Here is an 18,352-nt window from a genome sequence, read left to right as displayed (position 1 = left end):
CTGTCTGGGCAGATGCAGGATTCCTGCCCTGTGCACGGGTGGAAGAAGGTTCCCCACCCGGAACAGGCGCCTGTGAGTAGATGAAGGATTCCTACTCCGAATAGTCTTTTTCTTTCTTTTTTCCTTTCTAGAAAGCGCACAGGGGGACGCCCCAATCGCGCAGGTTCTGGGACGCATGAGAGACGTTCCGCGAGCCAGCCTTTGTTGGGAGGACCCGGCAACTGGCAGTCAAAGAGATCTGACTGTGTTTGAAATCTTGGACTGACAATTGTGTTTGAACTGTTTGCTTTGCTCGTCCAAGAGTTTTACTTGGTCCCCTCAGTGCTTAGTGAGTAAGAAACTTAATCTTATGGACCCCGCTCTAGTGGCGGTGTGTTGGTTGATAGCCAAAGTTAATTTTTAAAACAATGTTTTATCTGTGCTTGTGCTCGCAGCCAGCTGAGATAAGCTAGAGAAAGATTTAAATTTTGCTTGGGAGTAAAGAACCTTAAAGGGACAGGCTACATTAGAAATGCTACAGGAGGAACTATCTGAAAAGGCTGAGAGCGAGGTGGGAGAGGACTCTAAGGAAAACAAGAACAAGAAAGGAATTTCTGACATTTGCTCACAGAAGGAGAGCGCTCTTTAAGAGAAGTTCTTTAAGGAAGCCTGCCTTATCTGCTGGCCCTATTCCAAGAGAGGAGTCAGTCTCCAGCATTAAATTACTTTTTTTGTTGGTCATCATTAACATGGAGAGTGCCTTTGATCCTATGCCCACAGCAGCCAGTTCCTGCCCCTGTGGTCAAAATGCCCGAGGTTGGGGGACAAAAAGAGCCCCTAAAATAGCTTCAAAGAATCTACAACAAACTGTGAAAAACTTTGTTTTGCCAGTCAAGATTTAGAATTCAGGCTTTGGTGGTGGCCAAGGTCAGGATTAATGTTTTCTTTTCCATGGGCCTTTAACCCAGTGAGACAGTTTGGTAAAGGGCTGCTACTGAGGTCCTGATAGCCCCAAGTAAACTGGTTACAATTCTTTTATCAGTCACCTGGCATCTAGCACCCAGGTTCTAACCATCTCTCCATCCTTTTGTTATTAGTTGTTACTAAAAGCCTGGTGTCATTTGGAGGCTGGTTCTCTTGAGAGACAAAGCCACGGAGCTGACATTGAAGAGAGATACTCCTTGAGGGAAAATCTAAGTCTAGAGAGATAGTCGATTACAGATCGGCTGCCTCTCTGCTCCCCTTTCTGTTTCATAGACAAAGCTTGTGCTTATTTGTACAATGGCCTTTTTGTCCAAGAAGGCCTCCTGGTTTAGCTGTGTGACTAAATGCTGTTTGCCCTCTTCAGTAGACCTCTATTCTCAAGATTCTCTTGTTTTCTCACCATCCCATTTGAGATGCTTGTTAGTAACTATTACAGGCCTTCTTTACCACTGAGGAAAGACGGAATCCTACTGGAGGCCAGAAAGAATGTTCCAGATGGATGGAAGGCCCTCACTTCTGCCTGTTAACTTCAATACGCCTAAAGGTAGAGAGTGCCAGGTCTGCCGCCAGGCTCCAAGGGTGAGTCTCTGAGGGGCTAGAAAATGCCCCACCAATTTGGCTAAGATAAAGAAAGGATATAAAGAAAAAAATTACAGAAATTTAAAGGGTTAAGCTAAGTTGCTGAGAGTTAGTGTAAGTTGCAGAAAAAGTAAAGTTAAAGTGTGGTTAAGTGGACAGCATCTAATAGCTGTAAAAGAAGATACAGAAGATAGAGACTGTGGAAGAGAAAGAGAAAAAAAAGGATAAAAAGAACAGAAAGCTAGAGAAGAAAAGAGACAAAAAGAGGAGGTTAAAGAGCTAAAGAGAGATAAAAGACAAGAGAGGAACATATACTGGCCACAGTAGTTAGGGAACCTAGGAAGATAGTACCTGGCAATAGAAGAGAATTCCTGGCTAAAGATCAATGTGCCTAATACAAAGAAAAAGGACACTGGGTCAGGGACTGCCCAAGAAAGAACAAGAGGGGCCACTGGAGAGCTTCTTGGTCCTAGAGTGCTGGCTATGTACAGAGATAGAAGAGAAGTGTGGATACAGGGACCCAATGCTCTGTGCTCCTATGCCCCCGCAGTGGGCCAATATCCAAAGACCTTGAGTACAAGGGGCTACTGACAACAAACAATACTTATGGACTGCCCGAAGAACAGTGGACCTTGGCGTGGGCTGGGTAACCCACTTGTTCATGGTCATCCCTGACTGCCCCTATCCCTTGCTCATGAGAAATTTGCTCTCCAAAATGGCTTGCGTGGACTGAAATGGCTGAGTGAGGCCATGTATATGCATATCTACAGACTGTGTATGTGGAGCTTAAGACCTGTCTCAGTGCACCAGTACCTGATGCTGAGAGATGTGTGGCTTAGTCCTGTTCTGCCTGGAACACATCACTCCTGCCAGCCGGGCACTAACAATTATCACCCAATCCAGGACTTAAACTGTGGTAGAGTGGCTGATGTTTTGCCTTTAAATGAAATGTCCCACAAGATGGGACCACTGGTCAGCTGCCATGGAGACAATCTGGTCACCTTGCTGCCCAGTCCGGACCTGGAGCCACCACAGCACGAGTGTCAAGTACTGGCAGAAGCCCATGGATGGAGGAAAGACCTCTGCGACTGGTTGATTGACCCCTGCTGAAAGCCGAGGCTACCTTGTCTACAGATGGGAACAGTTCCCTTCATGAAGGTCAGAGATAAGTGGGTACTGCCATGGTGGACAACACAATGTCATCTGGGATGGCTGAACCTCAACCCCCCAGTACATCAGTGCCGCAGATGCCTTTGCCATCTCTTGGATGCCCTGATGAAGCCAGCAACTGTGAGTATTATTCATTGCTCAGGATATCAGGAGGGAAGAGATTCAGTGGCATGGGACAGTAACAAAGCAGATAAAGTGGCTCGGGAAATGGCTATACAGGAGCCTATCCTGGTTGCAGGCCTGCAAGAGACAGCCACTGAGAACTAGGATCGGACTAAGGGATGGCCTCACTTAGAATGTACAACAGAAGAAAAGGCCCAAATTGCTTAAACAAAAAAAGACAATGGCACACTTGAGAAAGCTATACTCTTCAGAGAACAAAGAAAAAACTCACTTTGCCAAATACAGAAATGGACTCATTTAAGAGATAAAAAGTTTGTCCAAGTAGTTAAGTGTATATAATAGACTTTAAGATTTTAGCCAGAGAGACAGTAAAAAGTATAAGGTATGTCAATAAGTGAATACTTAACAAGCAAACAGGGCAAAGAGACCTAGAGAGTTTAGTGAAAAGTCGAAGTGAACTTCACTGAGACAAAACCAGAAAAATATGATCACAAGTATCTCCTTGTGCTTGTAGATACCTTTTCAGGAACAGACAAAAACTTTCCTCACCAAATGAGAGACGGCCTCTACCATCATCAAGAAGATACTGGAAGAAATCTTCCCCAGGTCTGGAATGCCCAAGGTAATCTGGTCAGACAATGGCCCTACTTTCGTTGCCAAGGTAAGCCAAGGTGTGGCCAAGTATTTAGAGGTCGATTAGAAATTACATTATATTTACAGACCTCAAAGTTCAGGACAGGTAGAAAAAAAAATAAGACTCTAAAAGAGACCCTGTTCAAATTGACCATGGAGACTGGCGCAGACTGGGTGACACTCCTTCCCTCTTGCTCTCTTCAGAGCAAGAAATACCCCTTCCAGACTCAGCTTTACCCCCTTTGAGATCTTATATGGGGCCTCAGCTCCTCTGACTGTATTAGATGATGTTACTGAACCAACATGTCATAGTAATAATGATTTGTATGCCAGGCTAAAAGACCTACAGGTGATACAGAAAGAAATCTGCTCACAGCTGACAGCAGCCTATGCCCCGGGGACCCCTGAGACATTTCATCAGTTCCAGGTCGGAGACTGCAGCTACACTGAGCCCAGACACTCGAGCCTCACTATAAAGGACCGTACCTGGTGCTACTGACCACCCTGACAGCCATCAAGTCCCAGCCCTCACCAACAGCGTACTAGCTGTTGGGGCTGAGAGCTGGGACCTAGAGGGACACTCAGATCTTCAAAAAGCTCCCTAGACTTAAGTGACTGGGAGGTTGCTATAATGCTCACTTGAGGAGTGTGCTTTAGAAACAAGAATTTCATGTTTGCCCTGGGTTCCATCGGGATAGGTAAGGAGATAGGCTTGATTTAACATTACATATGTTAGTACTCCTAACACTTCTTGAGACTGTGCCTCAGGAATCACAATCTGTATAAGTTTAAAAGTTCTGAAAGCTGGTCATGACCTTGGTGTATAGGTTTAGATAGTGTCCAGATTAGAATCCTGATGCTAAAGACTTAAGACACAAAAGAGAGTTAAAAATTATTTAAGGCTATCTAGGTGCTACAAGGGCAGCACAAGGACATCTGCTGTTGCCCTACAATACAAGGCTTATAGAGAATTCAGAACTGTCATTGACTCTGACCTCCAAGAATACCTAACCTCCCTCTCAGAGATAGTCCTTCAAAATAGGAGAAGATTAGACCTGATATTCCTTAAAGAAGGAGGGCTATGTGCTGCTTTGAAGAAAAAATGTTGTTTTTTACCTCGATCACTCAGGGACCATTAAAGATTCTATGGCTAAACTTAGAGAGAGGCTAGACAAGAGACGACGAGAACGAGAAGCCAATGATAGCTGGTTTCAAAGCTGGTTCAATAGGTCCCCATGGCTTACCACCCTGTTATCAGCCTTAGCCGGTCCCTTGATCATCCTCCTCCTTTTGCTCACTTTTGGGCCCTACATCATTAATCGCCTTTTAACTTTTGTCAGGGAACGGATTAGTGCTGTACATGTCCTCATGTTCAGACAACAGTATCAGGCTGTACCGGGTGAAGAGCCTCTGGATGCTGAACTCATCATGTAGTTCTAAGATTAGAACTATTCACAAAAAGTAGAGGGGAATGAAGAGTTAAAATAAAAACTTCATAAAAACTGCAAAAGAACAGCAGATAAGGGGACAGGACAGAGCTGGCCTGAGATGTGCCCGGCCAAGCCTAAAAACAAGGTCAAGGGATTGCTCCAGAAACTAACAGCCACCATCTCCTCTGAGTCGGGGGCCATCCAGACGGATGACTCCCTGCTCTACAGATAAAGATAAGACGTTCTCCTATATTGAGAACACCCCAGCCCGCACGTACTGCTTGCAGATGAGACCTTGTACCCACTTCCCTTGCTGATAACCACGCGAAACCCCCTGGCTTCTCCTATATAAACCCCTGCCTGAAGAGGCTCGGGGCCGATTCCTCTGTCTCCTGTGTGAGATACGTGTTGGTCCGGGATCTCGTTAATAAACACTACCTCTTGCTGTTATATCAAGACCGGCTACTCGTGATTCCTGGGGGCACCCCACCCCGTGATTGGAGTGAGAGACGCGGCTCCCTGTTTAGGGGTATGCTCTTTCAAAGCCACACTTCATTACCACAGTGGAACCATTAAGTCTGAATAAATTTTCTGTATGTCGCCTTGGTCGTGGTGTTTTACCATAGAACCATGGACAAGTAACTGATACAGCTGTCTGCTTGCTTGCTGGCTGTCTGCTTGCTTGCTGGCTGGCTGGCTGGCTGGCTTGCTTGATTCTTGTTTTTCAAGGCGATTTTTCTGTGCAGCCCTAGCTGTCCTGGTACTCACTCTGTAGATCAGGCTGGCCTCAAACTCAGAGATCCACCTGTCTCTGGTCCCCGTGTGCTGGAATTAAAGTCATGTCACCCCTGCCTGGCTAATACAGCTTCTTCATTGGAGAGTCACAGTTACTGCCTTAGCATTAGGCACAATTATCATTTCAGTAGTTCTCAAGTTACAACTCAAAGGCTTGCTAAAGATTCTCCTTTTCTCTCCCTCCCTCCCTCCCTCCCTCCCTCCCTCCCTCCCTCCCTCCCTCCCTCTCTCCCTTCCTTTCTCTCTCTCCCTTCCTTCTCCTCCCTCCAAGACGAGGTCTCTTGTAACCAAAGATGACCTTGAACTTCTAATCCTCCTACCTTCACCTCCCAAGCTGGGCTCACAGCTCTGCACCACCACACAGTTGGTGGTGTTGAAGCCGGGACTCGGGGCTTTGTCACGATGATGGCCAAACATGCTACCAATTGCGCCATACCCCACCCAGCTAGTTTTTGATAAACGATTCCACGGGGTGGCTATGGAGGTAACTTGCATGGAGTTGTACTCTGATAAGGTGAAGCAGGGAAGCCCTGTGGCTGCATGGGGCTTTAGCACACACCTTTTACTGTAGTGGAGTTTCTGGGGAGATTCCTAGAAAATGCAGGTTACAGCTGGGAGGGGAGAAAGGCCTTCAGGAGGTGCGGCTCATTATGCTGGAATTTTTACTTCTTAGCTGGAGAGAGGATGCAAGCAGGTGCCTGGAGAGGGATCGTTTCCATTCACATGTCCCCACAATGTCCCTGGCTTTGTGTCCTTCTCACTGCAGACCAGAAGTTAAAACTCCAGGTGTGGAGGGCCTCATTCCCTCCAAAGGTTCTTGGAAACCACCCTTCCATGTCATTCTAGAATATAGTGACTCCAGGTTCCTGGGCACACGTAACTGAAGTGTCCTTAGCTCTCCTCGTGACTCTCTAGGTCCCCTCCTCTTATAAGGACACCAGGCATTGTTTGCATTTAGGGCTCAAGCTTGATACAGAATGACATTGTCGTTTCCACGCACACATTCCCTCCCCTTACCCATCCTACAGTGCACCCTCATGTAGCTGAGATCCAGTTGCCCCTCTGTGTTGCTGGCATGGCTGGAGCCAAGGTATTCTAGAGAGACACTGTGTCCTCCCTTCAGCTACTACATTATAGAAACAATGGTCGTCAAGGAATCCCCCACCCCCACCCTGGCCAGGAGTCTCAAAATAGGAGGAGGGAAAGGCACAAGCCCCAGGTGCCAGGCAGAGGGTGACCTTGTCTACTAGGAAGATCTCACACGATCTGACAGTCAGTCAGAGCACCTTGCAAAAGAGATTGGAGCTGAGACAAGGATAGATCAGCGCTAGGCCGGACCACGCCCTGACCACTCTTGCTCTCCATTTAAACCTAAACCTCATCGACTTGGTGGGTGTTGCTGGATCTCTTCATTCTCCCCCACCCCCATGGGTCCCCACTGAATGAATAAGTCTCCGTTCTCTGTTTCTAAGGACGGTCTCTTTAATTAGCTTGCGGAGAGCAGGTGGCCGGATCTATTCTGAGTTTCTTTAGCATATTGTTAGGGTTACTAGGCTCCAGGCTTGGACCCTAAAAATCTTTTCCAATACGTGTGCCTGGACTATGCCTTTCCCCATAGTTGACTCAGTGCTGGGGGTAGGGCTTCCTGCCTCTGCCTTCCAGTGCCATGGGAAGTTCCCTGAGCAATCACAGCCAACTTATGAGCCCTAGCCTTGTCCTAAAGCTCAGTTCTTTCATAAGAACTAAGGCTGAAAGCCATCATCTCTGGACCAGAGGTGAAGTAGAAGGATAGCCCGGTTGTCCGAGCAGGCTACCCTCAGAGCTGGGTTTGTTTTTCTGGCTTCCCTTTGTCTTGTATAGAAATTGAAGGAGGAATTAAGGAATGGGGCCGGTTGGCAAAGCCCTTGCTGCATAAGCACAAAGACCCGAGTTTGGATCCCTGAAGCCATCTAAGTGCCAAGTGTGGAGGTAGCCCACTGAGAGACCCAGACTCAAAATACAAAGTGGACGGCAAGAGGAGGTGGTACTGGGATTTGATTTCCAACCTCTGCACATGCACGCACAGGCAAGCACGGACACACATGCACACACAGACACATGCACACACACAAAGACACACATACACACACATACACACAGAGAGACATACACACACACATAGACACACACACACACAAAGACACACACACATACACACATAGATACACAGACACACACACAAAGACACACATACACACAGGCACACACACACAGATACACACACAAAGACACACATACACACACAGACATACACACATGCACACACAGACACACACACAGACACAAACATACATACAAAGACACACAAACACACACACAAAGACAAAGATGCACACAACCACAGGACCCTAACCACCTTTCTTTCTTTTTCTTTCCACAATATCAGAATTTATTGAGCAGTAACATCTTCACAGGGTTTATCGGTCTTTCCATTCATTTATATATTCACTTTACATCCTGATCACAGCCACTCCTAGTTCCCCTCTTCTACAGTCCCGTAGGATGATGTCATCATATAGGTGAAGGGACGTGCAGGATAGAGTGAGGCCTGTCATTGGACGAGGAGGAAGGATGGGCAGGAGAAAAGTTTTAGAGAGGAGGAGGAGACTGGAGGGGAAAAGGAGGAGCAGCCGAGAGAGCATGGAGGCGGATGTTAAGATTCCTCTCTGCACATTTACAGGTTGTTATGAATATTCTTAAGGGATGGATGTGTACAGGGCTTTGTATACCTAAGTGGGCAAATTATCTTATCAGTTGGGTCAGTGGTTATTGTGTTGTGTGTTCTTTCATGTGGCGAGTTAATTGAGTTCAAGAGAGTGTGTGGTGGCTGGAGACACGAGGTAGCCATGAAGTTGTGAAGTTGGGATGTGTATATTTGACATGGTGGCAACCTGCCTTGGGAACTAGATGGGTAGAAAGATTGTTGCCAGGCTCAGAGAGTAGCCATTGGCAGGGTGATATGGGATGGAGCAAAGTGGGTGAGACACTTTGCTGACTGAGATGAAAATATCTTAAAAAAAAAAAAAAAGATTTATTTATTTATTATATTGTAGAGGGCCGCAATAACATTCGCCACGACTAGATGGCGCTGGCTTCCACTGCACCCCACGTGGAAGGCCAGGATAGCCTCCGCCATTACAAGATGGCGCTAGCCTTCACCGCGCCAGCCGGCTCCCTTTCAGGAAGTTAACTGTGCGCATGTGCAAGAGTGCCTTCATGCCAGGTTTTTGCCCACTCCGGGGCGTGCCTTATGAGATCATGGGTAAACAACCAATCAGGTGTGGATGCACCGCACTAGGGTGTATATAAGCGCGCCATATTGGCGCGGCGAGGCTTCCTCTTTAAGATTATAATAAAGTTGGTCACAGTAAGGATTTCTATGTACCCGCGTGTTTCTTGCTGGCGGGAAGTCGCGCGTGGGACATTTGGTGTGGAGAACCCGGGACAAAAAAGCTACATCATCGCCGGTGCCAAGAGGAGGCTCCGTTTCACGGAAGAAGTCCAGAAGCTGTGAGTGGGGGTAAGACTCTGAGAGACTATGTTTAGCCTTGATCTGTTCCAGCTCAGTCCTCTGCCGGTCGCGGCAGGAGCCGCTATGGTTGCTCTGGCAGCCCTCGGGTTGTTTCTATTGACCTTTGAGTTTCTAGTTACCGCCAAACGGCGTCAGAGGTTGCGTGAGAACTTCCCAGCTGTAACAGCAAAGCGGAGAGTGTTGGGGGAAGGGCGAGGTGTGTCAGAAACTGAGGGTAGTGAAAGGTTGCAACGAGAAAAGGATCCTGATCGATCTCAAGCACCAAGCCCTTCCAATGAGGAAGTGAGAGGTTGGGGAAAGAACGCCCCAGGTGAGGAGAAGGGAGGAGATAAAAGGAACACAACATTTTGGGAGAAAAATTTTGTCTTTGTGCCTATAAGAAGTTCCGGCGCCGGCTCTCGGGACGCCGCGGCATCTGTGCGCTGACGTGACAGCTTTACAGAATCATACTGATCAGATTTGATAGAAGCAGGCCGCCTGAAAATTTATTCAGGAGAATCAAACAAAAGGACATCTCAGTGCCCGTGCACAGCTTGATGGAGTTAATGTAATTGGGTTGTGAGTAAATATATTCAGGGCTGTGTTTCACTTCCATACCATTGGCAAATGTCAGTCGTGCTGCTCAGATAATATATCTCAGTATCTTACAGGAATTGGGTTTCAACACGTTGGTGGACTAGTCCAGGAATTGAGACAATCCATTGCCCATATCGACTCCACTCGAGTGGATAGTCACCGTGAATACCATCTAGTTTTTTCCCTCTTTGTCTATTGTTTGTCTCTGGTGCACCAGGATGTCCCCATGTCTGTCAGTGTATGTCTGTGGTTTTTGTTTCTCATTGTTTAAATGTTTTATGTTTCATGTTCAAAAGAAAAAAAATGGTAAAAACTATCTGCCGGCCGTTCACACCTTGACTTGGTTTTAACTCGTTTCAAAAAGGAACAAATGAATAAAAAACAGTTTCAATCAGGTCTTTGGAGCCCTGTGCCTGGAGCCAGGTGTCTAGATTAGCTGGAGAAGCTGCCCAGAGGCTAAGTGTCTACACGAGCTGATCTTAAAGGCTCCAACAGCTTCTCAGCTTCTTCGATACAAGAGTTGATAGCTGTTTCTCTTAGAGAGATCCCTGACCTATTATTTGACTCAACAGGTGACAAGGTGCTTCTCTTATAATCATAGCTAAAAAGGTAAAAATGGTGTTTGGTCTAAATATTAAAGATATGTGTAGCCACTTCAATTTTGTTTCTCATTGGTTTTAAATGTATAAATATGCTCTACTTGCCTTGGTTATGGACTATTGGCTTTCAAGTTATTGGATATGGTTAAAAGGGTATAATATTGGTAACAGAAAGTTGACATAAAGCTGGTAATCTGGATGGAGTCATTCTAGATAACATGTGACATGGGCCAACCTAGGGAAACAGGTCTAAATTGAGGTAATGTTCTTATGGAATTCTTATTCTAGGAACCAGGCTTCTAAAAGAATTTAGGACAATGTCTCTTTGTTGAGGTACTAGAGACTACGCCATCGTGCGTTCATATATAAGAATTGACAGTCAAACTTTGTACTAGTTTGTTGGGGGGTCGAGTTTTGCTTTCCAAAGTTGTGGTTTGCCCTGGAGCTATCTGTATTTTTATGCTAATTTCCACTGCCCTAAGGACAGCTGCCTAGTCACGTACTCAGAACTCAGGTGACCTTGTGGCTGTGTTCTGGTGTTACAAAGAGAACTTAAAGATTGTGATTAAGGATTGCCAGTGTTACATTGACTAACTCAAACTTATTTTTAATTATGGAAAAATCAAACAGGTAGAGATTGTTACAAGATTTACGAAGGATTGATGAGGTTTTGGAACTTGTGAGAACATTACAGCCAGTTTACTTACTCCAACTGCCATTTCAGGATAGATTTAGAGGATTGCTAACAGCCTTATATTAGGTAATTTTGTTGCTTCCTCAGTGTAAGAAGTTAGAACTTAAATCTTTCAATGTATATGGAAATTTTTACTACAAACCTTTGCTCTCAAAATGAGCTTTAATATTTGGGGAGTAGCTGTTACACTACTCCAGATAAGAATATTTGAAGCTAATTTTAAGCTTCTAAGGATATGTTAATTGGCTAAGTACCTCACCCTACCAAAGGACTTAGGTCTTTGTTATGCACATTGGAGATAAAGCTTCAGCTGTGTTAGTACAGAGTTGTGGACTGGAGTCATAGAAGTATTTTGAATAGAAACCTGGTAAAACATATCTTATTCCAAACAACAGTTAATTGGTTATTACAAAATACTGATATTTGGCCTATTACATATACACATTTTTCAGACAAAATTGATAATTTTACTCTTTACATGCTTTTGTACTTCCTGTATATTTGTGCATACAACCCATAGGAAATGCGCTTACTGTATTTATAGGTGGTTCATCTAATGAAAAGGTTACATGTATGATTGGATCACTTGTTTATTCTCTTGAGTTTCTATTGCTTCAACACAGATTATTAAATTACGTGCTATAGCCACTGTTTTTAAATCAAACTTTCAATTCACATACTGATAGCCAATGTGTGGCTTGTGGTTTACAATTGATTTCAATTACTTAATGCTTTATTAGAGACAAGTTTTCTACATGAAATCAGTGAGTGATTTCAGTGTAAATTGTCTGACAACTCACTGTCCTTGCAGTGCTCTGGCTCAGACAACTAAACAAAACCATAGACCCAGCTCTTTAAAAATGGTAATGGAGTTGATAACACACCCTCATGAAAAGAGGAAGACTCCATTTACTTGTTTTCAATTCCCAGCCTCACCCTGCCAGCTCAAGGATTTCTAGTAAGACTGAATCTGGACAATATTTACAAGATTTGACATTTCTAATTAATGCTTATGTTTAGGTAAATAAAGTTTGTGAGGTGCTAGAGAAATGGCTTAGTGGTTAAGAGCACTAAGTACTGTTCCTTTATAGGACATTTAAGAACTCAAACTGGATTGCCTGGGCTCTTTAACAAGGGAGGACAATGATACCAGACAGATTATAGGCCTTACATAGGAACAATTAGTCAAAAAATCTCATTCTTTATATATCCAAAACAATAATGCTGGAGACAATAATTTGGTATACAAGTCAATTTATAAATACAAGTGCTCAGTGTCCTCAATTTAATCCTCGAGGACTTACCTTAATAAATAATATCTTTAATATATCTTAATAAATAAAAAGGGGGAGTTATCCCTGTATTCTAAATAATGCTCCTTTTATTTCAATTTTAAAATTTTGGATGACAAAGTTTATGGCACCCTACAACTAGGCATACTTATGCCTAGGTGAAATAGAGAGATCCACTTATTGACATGATCCTGTCCAGATATTTTATATGGGGAAGAGGGAATGTTTGTGTTTTTTCTACAGGATGCTACAAGAGTGTGCCAGCTGCCTGAGTGGTTGCTGAGACTTGCTGATCCTGGTTACATGAAGATTCAGCTCTCGTGGCTCGGGTCCCTGGAGTCATCCCTCTGCCCTGAGAGGAAGATGAAAGATTACCCTTCATCCTTTGTCATCACTGAGATTTTGCCGTTGCTGCAGTCAGTGTTACCGCTGCGTGTGTCCTGTCCCACTATGGCCTGCTCTCTGACCCTCTGTACACTGCTGCTTGCTGGAGAAGACTAGACTCCAGTTGTTGCTGCCCCCTTCATTTCCCTAGTGACTCTTGCTGCCTTAACTGGTAACTGGTGTTGTCATTTTACAGACTATAGCTTCACAAGAAAGCCACCTGTGTAAAGCTACAGTGGACTGGGGAACTCTGTCCTGGTTATACAGATCTCAGAAATGGTTCCATTGTCTGCTGGTTCCAGAGAAAAATGACTGATCCTGAACTGTCCTGGAAAAGACCTTGACACTTTCGCTGCTATTGTAGCAGCCATTACTGCTGGAGACATTGTGTCTGCAGTGTCTAGAGTTATCCTCCCCCAATCTATTGTTAGACAAGTACAGTGGGTGAACTTTCTGGAGTAGTTACTAACAATTGGGAATTCTAAATTTTATTATAGGAGCGGCTTGACTACGGCCCTTGGTGGTAACAGCTGAGGAGGACCAAATGAGGTGCCCACTACTTATCCGGAGTGGCTCTGTCTGGTGCAGCCCTATGCTGTGGATCAGTGTTCATACTATGGTTGGTTTGCAAACTCAGATCTCAACAGAAACATGACAAGGCCGTTATCACTCAAGCACTTGTGGCCATTGTACAAGGGGCCTCTCCTGGAATTTGGTTATCTATGCTCAGGAATTAGTCGGTATCTGAGTTCTCTGCTCTTACACCCCATGGATCTGTGGATCCATTGCACTGGGAGGAGAGAGGCTCTCTTTCTGTATCTGAGTTCTCTGCTCTTACACCCCATGGATCTGTGGATCCATTGCACTGGGATGAGAGAGACTCATTGATCCTTTGATCAGCCCTTCCACATCGCTGAGGTTTCCTCATTGCACGCGATAGGGTGATCGTGACTGTTTAAAATAATATAAATTATAAGGGTGAGATGTAGAGGGCCACAATAACATTCGCTACCACTAGATGGCGCTGGCTTCCACTGTGCCCCACGTGGAAGGCCAGGATAGCCTCCGCCATTACAAGATGGCGCTAGCCTTCACCGCGCCAGCCGGCTCCCTTTCAGGAAGTTAACTGTGTGCATGTGCAAGAGTGCCTTCATGCCAGGTCTTTGCCCACTCTGGGGCGTGCTTTATGAGATCATGGGTAAACAACCAATCAGGTGTGGATGTGCCGCACTAGGGTGTATATAAGCGCGCCATATTGGCGCGGTGAGGCTTCCTCTTTGAGATTATAATAAAGTTGGTCACAGTAAGGATTTCTATGTACCCGCGCGTTTCTTGCCGGCGGGAAGCCGCGCGTGGGACATTATATATAAGTACAGTTGCTGTCTTCAGACACACCAGAATAGAGCATTGGATCCCCATTACAGATGGTTGTGAACCACCACACCATGTGATTGCTGGGAATTGAACTCAGGACCTCTGGATGAGCAGTCAGTGCTCTTAACCACTGAGCCATCTCTCCAGCACCAAGATGAAAATATCTAACAGATGCCATGAGGCACTACGGTCCTTCCCCCCAAATCCCCACCTCCTCTAAGAAGGAGAGGCCACCTGGGTACCAACATACCCTAGAACATCAAGTCACTACAGTACTCCTACTGAGTCCAGACAAGATAGCCCAGTTAGGGGAACAAGATCGAGAAGCAGGCAACAGAGTCAGGGACAGCCCCCCCCTCCAGTTGTTGGGAACTCTGATGAAAACCAAGCTGCACATCTGCTACATATGTGCAGGGCAGGGGGCAGGGGATGGGGTGGCAGAAGCCTAGGTCCAGCTCATGCTTGCTCTTTGGTTGGTGGTTCAGTCTCTGGGAGACCCCAACAGTCCAGGTTAGTTGACTCTGTCTTGCTGTGGAGTTCCTATTCCCTCTACAACTCTCAATTCTTCCCTTAACTCTCCCACAAGACTTCCTGAGCTCTGTCTAACATTTGGCTGTGGGTCTTTGCAACTGTTTTAATTAGCTGCTTGGTAGAGCCTTTCAGAGGACAGTTATGCTAGGCTCCTGTCTACAAGCATAACAAAGTATCATTAAGAGTGTCAAGGATTGGTTCTTGCCCATGGGATGTGTCTCAAGTTGAGCCAGTCATTGGTTGGCCATTCCCTCAGTCTATGCTCTGTCTTGGTCCCTGCACGTCTTCTAGGCAGGACACATTTTGGGTTGAAGGTTTTATGGGTGAGTTGGCGTTCTTATCCCTCCACTGGAGTCCTGCCTGGCTACAGGAGGTGTCCACTTTAGGCTCCATATCCCCTGCCCCTGCTAGGAGTTTCAGTTAGAGTCACTACCATAGACTCCCTAGAGCCTCCCCCATCCCAGTTCTCTGGCACAAAGGACCTATTTATTTTCAGCATCCGCCATGGGTCATGACGAATATTTGGTGCCCTCTTCCCGTTTGCACACATTTGGAGTGTCTCTTGGAATGGGGAAGTTACGTGGTTTCTGAGGTGACTGCTTAGGAATGTTCCAGCCACACAGAAAGTATCATTCTGGCTCCTGGCCACTAGAGGGGTAATAATTAGGGCTCTTAGTGGGTGGGGTCCCCAAAGACTCGCTGCAGGGCAGGTCCTGTTCTGGTGAAGGTACACAGTTGGGATGGAGAGACAAGAGGAGGTGAGAAGGGAGGGGCAGGGATAGGAGGAAGGGCAGAACCTTAAGGAGATTGTGTAAGCCACACGTTTGTGGAACTGATTAGTTCCACAAATATGTCCCATTGAATGTGTCCTGCCTGGACATGCTGTGGAGCTAACGCACACAGCATCCACATGCCCAGATATGGATTTATATGTACATTGAGGCAGGGTCTCATGTAGGCCAGGTTGGGTAGCCAAGGACGACTTTAAACTTCTGATCCTTCTGTTTTCAACTTTGTCCACCTGGCCTGTCTGGGCGCCATGCTGCGTGGAGATGAGTGTGTTTACTATCTAAGTCTCCCATTCAGAGACTGTGCACACAAAGGGGCAGTCACCAGGCCCTGTAGGACAATAGTGCTCTGCGATACACCTGCAGAGACTAACCTGGAAGCCAAACATAGCCTCTGCAATCTTAGCCCCAAATAACCAGCGGTCGACTAGTGCCAACTTCCTTATCATCCCACCCCACCCCCCAGTTTCCATTGTAGGGCTAATGGAGAAAGCTGACCGTACTCCCCAAGTCAGTCACATAGGATGTCCAGCTCCTCCTTAGTTCCCTCCAAGCAGGAAATGAGTATAGAATATTGTATTTCTCTATGCTGTCTCTCTCTTATAAAGCCTGTGTAGGGGATATCTCTCCATCCTCTGCTTTTTCTCCTTCCCCTGACTCCTCATGCTCTTCTTTCTCCCCCCACCCCAACTTCTCCTCTTCTCTTGTAATGACAACCCAGGCTTTTATTCATACTTGGAAAGTGTTCTGCCTCTGAACTATGTCCTTCGATCCTCCCTGGTGGGTTCCAGTTCGGTGCTACATCACCGTGTATTAGTCGGGGTAATCCAGAGGAGCAGACCTTGTATAATGAATAGCTCTGTCTCTGTCTCTATATGTTCACCTGCAGGTCGTGCCTTGATTGACAGCATTGCCCATGTACTGGAAGCCCCCCCTCCTGGGAAAAGTACTGTCAAACCAGGGTCTGGGTTTCCTGCCACGAGAATCCAGCTTCCCCCATGACTCATTGTCCACCTCCCAATATGGACTCAATGGAAAGGCAAACACTTGGCCTCGGAAGACCAAAATGCCAGAAATGGAGCTGCTGTTGCTGGTTCCAGAGAGAAGGGCATTAACAAAGGCTTTTTCTCTGTTTTTTCAATCTCCAGAGCATTCTAGCAATGTGGCTACAACTCACGAAGATCTGGGTGAGCACTTCAGGGACGTGGTACTCAGCATACCACATTGAAGTGGAAACTCTGTTTTCTTTGGAAAGGCACTTATGTCAAATAATGTTCTGCTGGGGCACACAGGTAAAAGGATACCAGACACGGGAGAAAGGATGCCTTGCTAAAGCACATACATGGAAGGATGTGATATGTTCAAAAGGACTATAAATATGACCCCACAGAACGTAGGAGCTCAAGCATTGGTTTGGTTTGCTCTACCTCGCTATCCTTGGCTGACGACACCCTTGGGTTGGTTCGCCTTACATTGCATTCCTGAGCTCCAACTGTGGTGCGTGCATAGAGAGAAACTCGCCCAAGAACTTCTCATGAGGTACCTGCAGCAAGAAGCCTGACTCGGGCTGGGTGACCAACCTTGTGGTTTCTTCTGGATATAGTACAGTTGCTGATTTGTGTGTGGTGTCTGCTGAGTGGACTGGTCTTCAGCTGCTGATTCATGTTTGGTGTTTGCTAGTGGACTGCACTGAGAACAATGAAGATTAGAATCGCCCCAAAGAACTGTTTCTAAACGGACCACTTCCCCTGTATCCTAATAACCTTTCTTTTCTGCTACCTCTGGTGGGTGGTGGGCTGGAGGAGAGGTTGAACCCTTCTTAAAACAAGTTGAGAAAAATTTATGCCTACACCACGGGGTCTAGCCATCCTTATCAAAGTGCTCCCCAAAATATGGCAGTGCCACAGAGTCTTATGCTTAAACTCATCCGACACAAAGGTAATCTTGGACAGGTCAGTGGAGGGATCCTTGGCCTTGGCCTCAGCAGCCAGTACCTGCTCACATTCAGCCATTTCCTCCTCATGTGCTGTGGGAAACCATCATTTTTCTTCTTTCCACTCAACCTGGGGTTCCTGTTTCTCTTCCGGTAAGCTCTTTTCCATTCTTGGGGTATCCCTTTTAGGCTGGCTCTCTGCAAGCTTCTTAGCCTCAAACTGGGCCATCTTCTCACACAGCTTCACCTCCCCCAAGACTGTCCTGAACTGGGGCTGGTGAATGCAGGCAGGGAACCATGGTTTGGTATTGAGGAAAACTTGGTGAAAAGAAGACTCTAAGACCTGTTTCTAGAACCACAGCAGGGTGCAGACAACTGTGAGGTCAGACAGTGTCCCTCACTTACCCACCAGAAAATTCCTTGCCTTCAGTGAGTGTCCAGCAGCCCCAGGATTCACCTCACCTTGCTCACATTTTCGGTGTCTGTTTGTTGTGGTACATGAAGCCCAAGGCAGGTGGGGGAGGGAAGGGGACACCCAGGTGCTAGCTGGAGGAACAATGTCACTGTCAGCAAAGCTCAGCCACCTCTGGTATTCTACCCCACAGCTCCTCATTGCATTTTTTTTCTTTTTTCTTTTTTTTCGGAGCTGGGGACCGAACCCAGGGCCTTGCGCTTCCTAGACAAGCGCTCTACCACTGAGCTAAATCCCCAACCCCAAGAAGTAGGTTCTAATGCCAGTGAAGGAATGGACTTGCTAGTGATGTGCAAGCCAGAAGGCACAGAGCAAGTTTTCTTCCTCCACATTCTTCTATAGGCTTCTTCCCAAAAATGTGGCACAGCTTAAGAGGTAGGGTTTCCCAGCTCAAATGATCTCGATTAAAGGTGTGTCTGTAGCGTGTAGTTTTTGCTACCCGACT

At 46.1% G+C, this 18,352-nt stretch overlaps 2 pseudogenes; one reads left to right on the top strand and one right to left on the bottom strand.

Annotated features, from left to right (window-relative positions):
* The first annotated feature begins 1,376 nt into the window (after positions 1-1,376).
* LOC148002198 (uncharacterized) lies at positions 1,377-3,984 on the top strand (annotated as a pseudogene).
* A 13,378-nt stretch (positions 3,985-17,362) lies between these two features.
* Positions 17,363-18,063, bottom strand: LOC148002197 (elongation factor 1-gamma pseudogene; annotated as a pseudogene).
* Positions 18,064-18,352: the final 289 nt, after the last annotated feature.

Source organism: Rattus norvegicus, chromosome 12 (assembly GCF_021556685.1).
Source record: "Rattus norvegicus strain SHRSP/BbbUtx chromosome 12, alternate assembly SHRSP_T2T, whole genome shotgun sequence".
NCBI classification, from domain to species: Eukaryota; Metazoa; Chordata; class Mammalia; order Rodentia; family Muridae; genus Rattus; species Rattus norvegicus.
This window is presented reverse-complemented; position numbering and strand designations above follow the sequence as displayed.